This window comes from Glossina fuscipes, unplaced genomic scaffold (assembly GCF_014805625.2).
Source record: "Glossina fuscipes isolate IAEA_lab_2018 unplaced genomic scaffold, Yale_Gfus_2 147, whole genome shotgun sequence".
Lineage (NCBI taxonomy): Eukaryota > Metazoa > Arthropoda > Insecta > Diptera > Glossinidae > Glossina > Glossina fuscipes.
The window spans coordinates 3,084,557-3,097,000 of record NW_023998490.1 but is presented as its reverse complement, the minus strand read 5'-3'; the positions used below and the strand labels follow the sequence as shown (position 1 = coordinate 3,097,000).

At 31.6% G+C, this 12,444-nt stretch overlaps 1 protein-coding gene across 4 annotated transcripts in view; it reads left to right on the top strand.

Moving 5' to 3' along the window:
• The window catches only part of LOC119641326, a 121,832-nt gene that overhangs the window by 98,241 nt on the left and 11,147 nt on the right, over positions 1 to 12,444 (top strand). The window contains exon 1 of one of the 4 annotated variants that reach the window (XM_038039915.1): positions 5,975 to 6,529. The exons of the other annotated variants lie outside the window; for them this stretch is intronic. The gene's annotated coding sequence lies outside the window, so the exon portion shown is untranslated. Of the gene's footprint in view, positions 1 to 5,974; positions 6,530 to 12,444 lie in introns of those variants that run through there. 4 annotated transcript variants of the gene reach the window in all.

Below are 12,444 nucleotides of genomic sequence, written 5' to 3'. Positions count from 1 at the left end.
ATATTAATAAATCCGTACGATATGCATTTACTTATGTGTGCGTAAACGACAATACTGGAGACAAAACAAGACTCTTTGCATTGCATGATCTTGTTATTTATTATATGTATATTCATCATCAAATAACGAATTTCTGTTGGGTTTGCCATTTAGTCTACTAACTCTAGAATATGCAACGACGGTCTTTGTCCAAAGTATAAAAGTAATTAGCACGAAATTGTGAATTAATTTAAATTTTCATTGTTTTATTGATATATTTCATTTCGTTTTGTTTCGCTGCGCATTTTTTTGATTTTAAATATTCAGGAATAATATAAACCAAGTAAGAAAATTATATTCGGTCGTGATACGAATAACCGTTATCCTAAAAACAACAAAAAGAATTAAAAGATGGAGAAAGAATTGTAAGATGGAGCGGGCGCGACCGATCTTTTCTATTTTCAAAATAAAAATTTTGTCGCATAGCCGTGTAGGCGTTGTAGGCATGTACTTCGGAAAAATTAAGTCGCTTCCAAATTCTTTTGCAAATTTGTAGGCGATAACTTCGTTTTCGCTGGCGGGAGAATGTTTAGCACAAATACTTCACTGTTGCGCAGAGAATAGACAGACGGACTTGTTTCGACGTATTCCAGATTGGAAACTAGCCTAGAATTAATATTCTTAATGGGGTTTTTAAAGCTTCGTTACGGTGTTTGAAAACAAAATTAAAATTTGATACACTTTAATAATGGGCAGGCATGGTCAATTTTTTCAATTTTTTATGTACAGTTGCTGCAGCATCGCCCATAGAACATGCATTGAAATTTTTGTACATTTACCTGGTGCAGCTTATGAGTAATGAGCAAACAATCGATTTTTTATTCCTTCTGGAAAAGAGAGGTGTTTAGTAGTTTACCTAATGCGGTGGGCGTGTCCTTCGACCGATTTCTCCCATTCACAAAACAAGCCAGCACGCAAGATCTTCCAATGTTTCCGTCAAATGTGCGGTTCATGGCTTAATTTTTGCGACCAAGAGAATGATTACAACAGACGTTACACAAATGAACAGACGACATGCTTAAATCGATTCAGAATTTAATGTCGACAAAGAATGTTAACACTTTGCGGAGTCTCTGATGATTCCTTCTGAGCGTTGTGAGCGTTTTGACGAAATGAATGTACCCCTCATCCCTCGGTGGTGTATATAAAGCAAAGCAAATAATCATCGCTCTGGCAATCTGTATTGAAACTTTGAAGGTGCTTTTCTTGAAAAACGAGCTGTGCAAGCAGCATAATTGCAGCATAGTCCATTCTTTTCTTTCGAACTTTTTATAAAATTTTTAAAATTATATTTTCTAATGAAACGCTACTTGACGATAAGTTAACTTCTTATATTCTTACGTATATTATCTATAATTATTAAAAAAATATTAGCCTTTCTTTAGCCAATGTTTTCTTTCGAACATCGACGGTTTGATCATGATTAACAACACGATAACTTTATGTGAAATTTATTTGTGCTAAATTTGGATGAATTAAGCGTATTTTTGAACACTAAGACCCTTATATGCCAAAAAAAATATAATTTTTAAATTTTTATTGTGCAAATTTTTCATATAGCTGGAGTATATTTGAACGAAATGGATCTGTTTTTCGATACCCACTTCATATAAGCTTTCTCATCAATAGTAAGTTCCTTCGGAAAAAGTTTAATTTTTTAATGTTTTATAATGAAAATTGATTTGTAGTAGCATTTTGTTATAAAAACTATTCGGATTGAATCTGGACCACATAGGTTTATATTTTAGAAGCAGGCATATTTATGAAAAATAATGAAATATTTAATAAGTAAATTATGTTTGGTAAATTTGTTTGACGTCAAATGACATTTTGGGCACGCTGCAATGTGAGGGTTTTCATGAAAGGAATGCTTTTAAATAAAAAAAAGCAATCGCCTTGGTATTAGACGAAGCTGTCTAAGGTATATATTGCCCGACCTTTACCGCCTATAATGTCTTCAATTGTGCTTTTAGTTGTTTTTTTTTTTTTTTCTTTTTAACACTAGTAGATTGTCATTGTTAAAAGAAATTTTTTTGATATAAATAAAGCTTTCTACTAGATTGCATTCCTTACACATGTCAGCGAGTTTTCGTTTTTTGGTTTGCTGAATAAGAGAAGAAGAAGATTACATCCCACATTTTGTTAGCCAAATATTCAAGACAGGTGGGCAATCTCAGCCTATAGATAGTATGTAAAAAGTAACGAATCGAAGATGTCGTTAATAAAACCAACTTCAGCTTGTAACCCCAACTAGATAGAAACAATTATTTTCATTGTAAATAAGTATTAACAAACCAATAAACCAATAAAATCAAAAATTTGAGAAAAGATTCATCAAAAAATTCAAACTAACCAAAAAATTCTTAAGACTGTGAATTTGATGGGTAAGAAATTATAACCCCCTTCAAAGGGTCTCCAAAAAAAAAAAAAAAAAAAAAAAAAAAACAGAAAAAATTGCAAGAAATTTCAAAAAAATTAAATTGAAAATGTTTAAAAAATATCAAATGCTTTACCTATTACCGCCAATTTTCATCGGACTATGTTGTATTGGCACAGTAATCAGTGTATTGAAAACAGTTTATATCAAACATATTCACATTTCGCAACGAATAAACAGTTATCAACTTCAATTGCGAGATTTGGAAGCAACAATTAGGACAAAAGAAGAAGATATCGCTTTACTTTCTCAGTATATAATTAAACAACAAAGATCTCAAGGTATCGACGTAATTGGTGAAGCAGAACCCGGTAAGAAAGCAAGTTTGTTGAAGCGTCTGTCTCCGGACATTCGCAAAAATTTATTTAACAATTTGACGGGTGAAACAAGCTTATCACCCAGCGTTGCTTTTCCAACGACCTTCGATTTCCGGCCGCATTTGTTGAATGATCCAAATTCTTTAAGGCCGGCTTTATTAATATCGCATAACCGTTCAGGGGTATGGATGGTTTTTGGCATTATCACTTTAGCAAAAAAAAATCAATCTTACCTTTGCGATACCCTGAATGATCTCATAACGAAAATGACAGAAGAACAACAGAAACAAACGTTAATTGTAGTGTTTATAGGTGAAAAGAAGTTTAACTCTGTGTTGCGAATTTGGAAACTTGTTGAAAAGAATTTTAAACGTCACCTAGAAAATGGTCTAATTGATGTGATTGCTCCAGAATCGTCATATTAACTAGAATTCGCGCATGATTCAATGAAACTTGCGCAACGGTGCACGAAGCAAAATCAAGACTACGTTTATTTAATGGCTTATGCCCACAAGAAGGGGGCTTTCTATATACAATTGGGTGATAATATTTTGTTCAAAACGGATATTTGGAATATCGTAGATAAATTGATCATTACCGACCGCAATTATCCTTGGATCGTGATGCATTTCGGAAGGATGTCGAAAAGTTTAAGTTGCACTATGTTCGAGACTAAAAGATTGCCTTATTTAATAGGATTCATCCAAATGTTTTATTATGAAACCTCAGCCAATGAATTATTGAGAAAGTTTGTACAATATCAAGATTTTCCCACCGAAAGTTTATTTGGACGAAAAAGTCGCTACCGCAAGTTGAAGTATCGCCCCTATCTATTTAAACGCGTGACCATTATGAAGAAAGAGAAAGATAACTTAAAAGGCGAACTTCGAATTTCAAGCAATTGATTTTTCCAAATTAAAGCTGCTCATGGAAGTAAGTCAACGTATTTCTAAAATTGTTTTGAAAAAACAGAATAAATAAGCAAAACACTGGCTTAAGTTCTATATATATATTTAATACTTTCACTTGTCCTATGGTTGATTTCATTCAAACAAAGTATTACCGAAAGGCAAATATTGCAACGATTTTATACCATAGATTGAAATTTTGTTTCAAAAAATCGAAAATATAACTCGTAATCTCGTATCAAACCTATAAGTATTGTATGCTTGATCGTCATGGGGTTTTCTGCGTTTCTTATTCAAGGTGTAGATGAACCCGATGATTTACAAGTTAAAATAGAAAGCCTGTAGATCCTTTCAGATCTTGATTTCCATCCGAAAACCTCCCAAACTTTGGCTTATAGTTTTCTTTTTCAACACTGTTAGGTGTAAACTTAAATAATTGGCCAAGTTTGTCTGAAGATAAACTCATTATTAATTAATTAAATTATTAATTCAGATAATTTAATTTGATTGTTTTATAGACTAACTATCTGCACCCCCTTGAAACCGTTGTGTTAACCCTTAAAAGTATAACGATGTAGATCTAGATCGTATAATTAAAACCTCATTTCTCTTTACGTATCAAGCTTTATTTTATTAAAATTTTTTTATCAAATAAGTTTTAAGATTAGGTTGAAATACAATGTAGACAATTCGGAATTCGCATATGCGTTTAAGGGTTAAGGGGAAAATGCAAGAACATTACGTACAATGTCATTGCCTTTGAAGTAAAAAAATTCTTTTACAAATAAAACAAACCGAATGAATGGATGGGTGCCGGAAAGTTCGTTCTAAAGTGAGAAATCAATTTCTCTATTATGCTTTAAAATGTTCTCTTCTTTACAAGCTTTTTAGTTAGTTACGTTTAAAATTCTCATGTTACACTCTCGCGAGTAGAGAAATTGTTTTTGTAATTATTGAAATATACTTTGGCCGGGGATTACTCTCTTTAAATATCATTCCATTCGTTTTCTCTGGTTGCTCCCCTTCCACATTAACTGTTAATCAGCTATTTTGCACGCATACACACACAGAGCCGTGCATACATGCTTGCAAGTAAATAGAAGTTGTATTTTTTTAATTTCTCGTGCAAGAATAGAAAATTTCTCGCTGTTTACACGTTTATTTACTCTCATAACTATTCATACCGAATTCATAGATTGAGTAGCGTCCGAAAACTGTATACTCGCATCGCTCGGTTAAAAATGTTTGTTTCCAAAAGTGTAAGATTGAAAAGATGCAAAGTTGTTGCTCGATATCGACATTGTTGCATTATGTATATGATAGGTAGTACATTTTCATGGACACAACTGATACTCGCTTAATTATACAGTTTCACACATGTCTATATACGTGTGTGCTTTTTTTCGACTCACAGATGCTTTCATTTACATTTAAGCGCATAGAATACGTAAGCATTTAGTAGTAGTTATTGCTATTATGCTACTATGACAAAGAGGAGAAACAATTCTGCTTTTATTTGTTTGACGTATAATCGATCTTCGCAACACCAAAAAAAAAAAAAAAAAAAGAGGCAAATACCCTTTCGCTTTACGATACTACTTAGTACTTACAGCCGTTTGCAAGGCAAAGAGATGTGTAAGTCTACAGAGTGTCTTGTTCCAATGGAGGTTTCGTAATTTTTGCTTCTCTTTTATTATTTTTGCATTCACAACGATGTGATATTGTGATATTGTTATATGAAACCTGTCGTTCCGTTTAGCATAACCATACGTACCGTACATCCATGAAGTGTGCATATACTCTTTATCAGTGTAAAAGTCAGAGTTGATTTAACCCTTTCCGTTTGTCCCTTATATTCTTAGTTGATAATCACAGCTTAACTCTTCTGTGGCATAAATACGAATAAGTAATGGTAACGATTGACGAAGAGAACTATAATCTCAAACCAATAAAAACATTCAAAGGGACCGTCTAAAGCAATGATGTAAATAAAAAGGAAAAAAGTGATATCAACAACATACCCATAAGAAACAGAAAATCATTACTTAGCACTTATGTCTACAAGAAACGAAATGTAGTGCAAATAATTCCTGAGGCAAGGCTAGACGAATGTTGTCAACTGAATTTTAAAAAAAATATTCTGTAAATTTGAGTAAATTTGAGTTGGTGGGTAACAAAAATTCGCTATAAAACAAATCCAACTTTCTTATTATTTTTTTTTTTTTTTTTTTGTTCTATACAATTTGTTTTTTATTTATTGTGCAGTTTTTTTATTTGCATTCTATACATTGTTTTTATTACTTTGCTTATGTGTCGTAGCTATCTGTAAATAAACTAACTGAGTCGATATTGCATGTGTTGGTGTGCACTAGATGACAGACTTGCTGGTTGAATAGCTTATATGAAAAAGAAAAAAAATACTGACTAGCACATGCTGACGATTGCATAGGTACTTGGAAATTGAATGAATTTCATTGCTACGTCTAGTCGCGTTTTGTTCGCATGTGAATGCATTTCAATAGCTGGCAGCATACATTTTTTAGCGTTTATCACACATACGTAGGAATATTAAAGTTCATGCATAATTTTTTTGTGTTTGACTGAAAAAATACAAAAACGGTGCGGTCAGGAACGTTAAACTTATAATAAGTTAAAATGAAAGAACTCTTGTTATTTACTGCGGTTTTGTGATTGTTTGTGTCAAACAAGTTTATGTGTTACTGTATGTGTCATTTATTATTAAATAACCAAGATTATTGTTAACAATAATAACAACCAAAGAGTCTATGCTCGATTCGGAGAGAATTTTGGATACTCCTTCGTTTAAGGTGAATGTATATATATATATATATATATATATATACAGTATACATTATATTATATTATATTATATTATTAAATATATGTATCAAATCAAATAAATATAAGTTATGTAATTCAACGAATGTATACTAAAGTAGATTGTTTGCATGCATTTTACGATATCTCATTATTGACGAGTAAACTCGTTACAACGAAAATTTAATATAATATAAAAATAATTTATAAAAGAAACAGATAGCGAATAATCACATTCGCTGTTATCTTTAATGATTATCATTTAAACAAATCATTCATTATCAGCTGACTAAGAATGCTACATAATCACATACACAGTTATCGTTAGATGTTTCTACTCACCTCTCTCTCTCTCTCTCTCTCTCTCTCATTCCTTTTTTTTTTCTTTCTTTCTTTCTCTTTAGTTTTTGCACAACCAATCATTTTACTAACTTGTTGCTTATGAATTATACGTATCTACTTATTAACATGGCCATACAAATGTACACACGCATTCATAACCGCACAATAGATTATAAAACGTATGTATAGTAATACAGGTTATCGACAAATAAACTCAAGAAATAAAAATAACCGGTTTTTTTAAAAAGAGGTGACGTATCAAATATTAAAAGAAAAGTAACAAACGAGCGGAGCTCAGTTTGTAAATTATTAATTTATATTCACGTATATGTACAGATAAATTACAAAAAAAATAAAAATTTTTCCCCTCTCATCTTCCTTTCATCTCTTTCAGGAGACTTAAGAAGCGATTACCTCAATAAACACTTATTTTACAATATAATTAAATTCATATATTAATTATAATAAGTAATAATCAATTAATTCGGGGAAGCCTTAAACGAATTTTAATAAACTTGAAAAAAGCAAACTGCTCTTGCCAGCTGGTACTTTTTACTGCTTTTATACTAAGTTTGCGTGGGTTTGAGATAGACCCACTTATCTGTCCATCTGTCTGCTCTCTGCTGTTTCCTTTTCTTCTCGATTAAATTTGGTACACGGACATATTTTTGTCCAAGGATGAACGTTATTGAGACTCGTTCGGATCGGGTCGCTTTTTCGTATTCCTATACGGATTCAAAATTTCAAAACCATCATATGAATTTTTTAAAATTTTTAAGCAAAACTACGTACGGTGTTTTATTTTGGTATATGTCACACAACAGTATTTTTACTTGTTCTTAATAATTACATTTTTATAAAGTTGTATATTATACATACGTATTTGTACTTTGTACGAATTAAATTGTATAATCTTAGTGCTATTATGTAGAAATTTAAAATCTCGGTTCAATATCCGGGTGGCCGTTGCTAATAAAGTTTGTATATTATTGTATAAGAAACTTAATCTTATATGCAAGCGCCCCTCGGAAAACAGCCACGGAATTCGTACCGCGCTGTATCGAAACCGTATTCTACTGAAACGGTTTTATTAATTTATTTCAACTAAGATATAATAACCCTACAGTTATTCAAGTAACGACTTTTCAAAACAAAACGTTATAAAGTAAGCGGTAGAAAAGTGTCCCGATCCGATCCATTTTCAGTATCGTGCGCCCTTGGTTCAAAACACGTCAGTGGCCAAATTTCATCAAATTATCGCAAAAATTGCTGTGTTTAGGTTGACATACGCACACAAGCTTAAATCGATTTGAAAATCGTTCCGAATCGATCGGTATAATAGAAAGTGGGCTCAAATCCTTCTGGTTGTCGCATTCATTCCCATAAACGTAATAAACCCTTATGCCACAATTGGCGTAGGGTATAAAAAAATATGAAACTCAACATTATGATGACAATACAAAAATGAAAAATATTTTCAAAAAATAATGATGACGACCAAAAATTGCAGCAACTCTTTTTTTTTTTCTCCCTTTTATTAACGATAATTTAAAAATAAAAGCAAAAAGCAATTGAAAATAAATCTAGCGGAACACATATTCGATTTTTTGAAACCGTGTTATAACATTGGCAAATGTATCACCGCGTTGTATCGAAACTTTATTCGACAAGCGGTGTGTTATCGGAACTCTCTTATAAGCGCATGTTTTGTAACGCCTTCTATCGAAGCCGTGTTCGATAGGCATCGTATTATATAAATGACGCCTGTGCATATATATATTACTGCAACTATTTAGACAATGCAATTATAAAAAATTAAATATCGCTTAAACATTTCATTAATATAGTTAATGTAATCTGATCTGATATAATCTGATCTTCACTTTTGCAACTTTTTTAAAAAAAAATTTTCCAAATTTCCTACTTTAGTCGTTTGAACGAGTAAAGTTCTTCTTAAGAACATTTACCGTTACTTAGCGAAGCTGTATAAATCTAAAGGCTAAGTAAGTCCAATAACAGTAGTTGGATAAATGAAAATAGCTTTTTTTTCTTTAGTGGATCTAACGTTTGTAATGCTTGAGAATGTGTTTTCAAAATTTTAAAAGCTGTAAATATTTGTAATCAATCTGTTAAGTTCTTTGATGCATTAAACTGTGAAAATTGCAATGTTATGAAAGCGCTCTCTTTTACTACGTCTGGAAAACGCTTCTCTTCTTTCAAAAATCAATCCACATGTTTATGCACAATTTTTGAAACCCTATGCTTTAGATTGTATTACTACTTAAGCGCTTAGACATTATGTTAGATATTCTACTTTTAAGTTAAGCTTTCGTACGTGAACCACGTATAACTATCACCATTTTCACAACATATGTTAGGTTTTAGTTAACTGTTATATTACAGTACCATACTTGTTGTTATGTTATATTGCATTTCTACACCTACTCTTTTCGTATTCTTTCCCTAAAAATCTTAAATCAAAGCTAATAAAACATGCGAACTCTATAAAACATTATGGTGGGACCCCGCCCATCCGCTAAATACCCTACATCATTTAGCTTGATGCGGGTGTTCCTGTAACTGACTTTCCAAAATAAGGATTTGTATTGGAAGCGGTCGAAAGCACAATTTGATCCGAATAATTTTTAATAATGTTCGTCCTTAGCTCGAAGGCGTCGATATGCTAGGTTTTATCAAAATATCTGTAGGTTAGATATAAAACTACATCAATCGGTACAACAAGAGTGGATACATCTTCTACTTTCAGGGTGTTGCATACGTTCGCCCAAACTTACTATATCTTTCTATCGCAAATGGTTTAGGATATAATAAGAAAAAATTCGATCCATAATTTGTTTATTTCCATTGATGTAAAAAAAGGAACATTAAAAGTGTATTGTGTTAAAAAATTAAGGAAAATTTGATTTCTTCAACAATCTATTGTTATAATTATCAGAAGTGTTATAATACATAGTTAACGGAAATTTATAGTAGAATAAAAAATTCGCAAAGAAAATAAATCATATGTTAAAAAAGTAAGATAAGGAAAGCCACCACCACAATATAAAAAGGAAAACCACAGTCAAGTTGATAACATGAACAATAAAAAAAAAAAATCTTGTTCACATGCACGCATACGTGTACATATACAACCCGGTGTGTGTGTATATATTTAAGAATGTAAGCACAGTGTTCACAGACGGTTTAAACGTGAGACATCTTTCCAATGAGTCACGATCAACAATTGCTTGTAAGGTATACCCGAGCAAGTATTTATTTATATACATATATATATGAATGTGTTTACACTTTTAATATAAGTACACGAATACGTGAGTATACTTGTTTACATATTGATGTTTACATCATTTCGCTTTGAAAAGTAGTTTTAATTTTCGCTTAAAATTTCCATGCTGCTCATCCTTTCTCTCAAATGAAATACGAAAACATTTATGTTTAATTTTTGTTGAACGTCTCCGAAAAATAGCGACAGTTGGCGTTGGTTTCCTTAACACAAAAAATATTAGGTAACTAAAACGAATTAATATCCGGTTTTAATGTTTGCTATCAATGTATTTATGAATTTTATGAAAAAAAAAAAAAAATATGACGGCAAATATTATCTGCCATGTTGACCGGCATAAATGGTGAAAAAGGAACTCGGCGCAAGACTCCTCCTCATTAATAATACAGAATATTTCCATCAATCAATTATCGTATAATTTAAGTGCTCTTTGTTTATGCGTATGTTTCTATGAAGCTATCATAAGGAGCACATGCTATCAATTAACAAAGATTCCGATTACTCTGGTACTTGTTTCAGTTAAACGTCTGCTGTTGAATAAAGTTAGGACGATGCAATTTTGACAAGATATTCTTTAGCGGAGCGCCCGAAACCAAATGTAAAAATGAATGTGACATATATGTTCTTGATACGCAAAAATTCGAAGACGCCAGCGGATGCTCCTTTCAAATTTAATAACATATTCAGGATCATCTTAAGTGAATACTTTGCTATTTTTTCGTTATTTAAGTGCGATAAGACGGGCTTCAAAAATTCGTTACAAGCGAATATAACCTGCAGGCGAACGACCTAAACGCTTGATATATCCATACGTAGACCTAACATTGTTTTTTTTAATTGTTTACGCATTTGAAATTTGATTTTCTTTGGGTTTGCGTCAGTTTTTTAAATTGAATAGGAAATGGACATAATGGAAAAACACCATTGCGAATAACATGGATATGTATAATGTACTATTGAACAATACTTTTTTTTATGCGTTATTAACCAATTAGCTGCGTCGACCTCTTCAGCGACATACTTGTATACTTGTCAAGCACAGAGTCTGTATAATACGAAATTAGGTTGCAATGAAATGACAAAGATATTTTCTAAACTACATTATTGCGGCAAATACTTATAATGATAAAATGTTATGAGGCAATCCGAGAAGGAAGAATGGACAGATTACGACGGACATATTCGTCATGCACAGTTAACTGATTAATGTCCGCTTTTGCACTGATATTCATTACTTTCACATATACTGCCTTTTGTTAGAGTTAACCCATTGGCTCTGCTAATGCTAATACGAGGTTTATTCATTAACCCAGGCTTGCACAGTCTACAGTGACAACGTAAGTAATTCGGGTAATACCGACATGCTTTCATATGATTTATTAAGATCACATTTTATTTGAACTTGATTGTATGTATTTTCGCCGTGTCTGTGTAATAAAAAATATACATATATATATATGTATATATATATAAGTAACTAAAACAAAAAAAAAAAATGAAAAAGAACTTATCAGCATTTGTTAGAAAATATGTAAATGTAACAGTGTCTATGGATCACATCGTGTGCCATCAAATTCATATATAAAAAGTGTTTAAATGTTGGCTTAACTAACGTCAGCAAGATATTTATAATTGTAAATGCGACATATAACCTCAAAAATGGCATAGCGTAAAACGTTATTAATGCAAAGCATTACATGCACTATCTATAGTGTCTCGATTGCACCCAACCACCTTCATAAATATATACCAAATAAAATTACGTTCTTTATACCAACGTCTCAATTTATTAAAATTTTTGCTTGTACTCTCTTCCACCGGAAACTTGTTTGTATGGATACGCGACAATAAGTTTCTTCTCTTATTTCGTCTGTTCAATTTTTCAATTATTGAACATACTTTCTATTGACAAATTTACATATTTGACAAGGAAACTTTTGATTTTAAATACTAATACTTTTCTTTCGCACACATTTTTATGTAAATAACTTAATAGTTTGACAGTCTACCTAACAATATTTCTGGATCAGTTAAGTATAATAATGTAAGCTCGTAGAATATTTGCAAAATGTATAAGTTTTTTCAATTCCATGATACTTATGAAAATTAGTTTTACATTCAATCTGATGAATTGATGTTGAAATTTTGAAGTTCAATTAGCTGAATTCATCTTGAAATAGCGTTTTAGATAGGATAACGCGAAATACTTCCAGATTGAGTTATAATTGCATAACACAATTTGTTGAAATATAAGAAAAA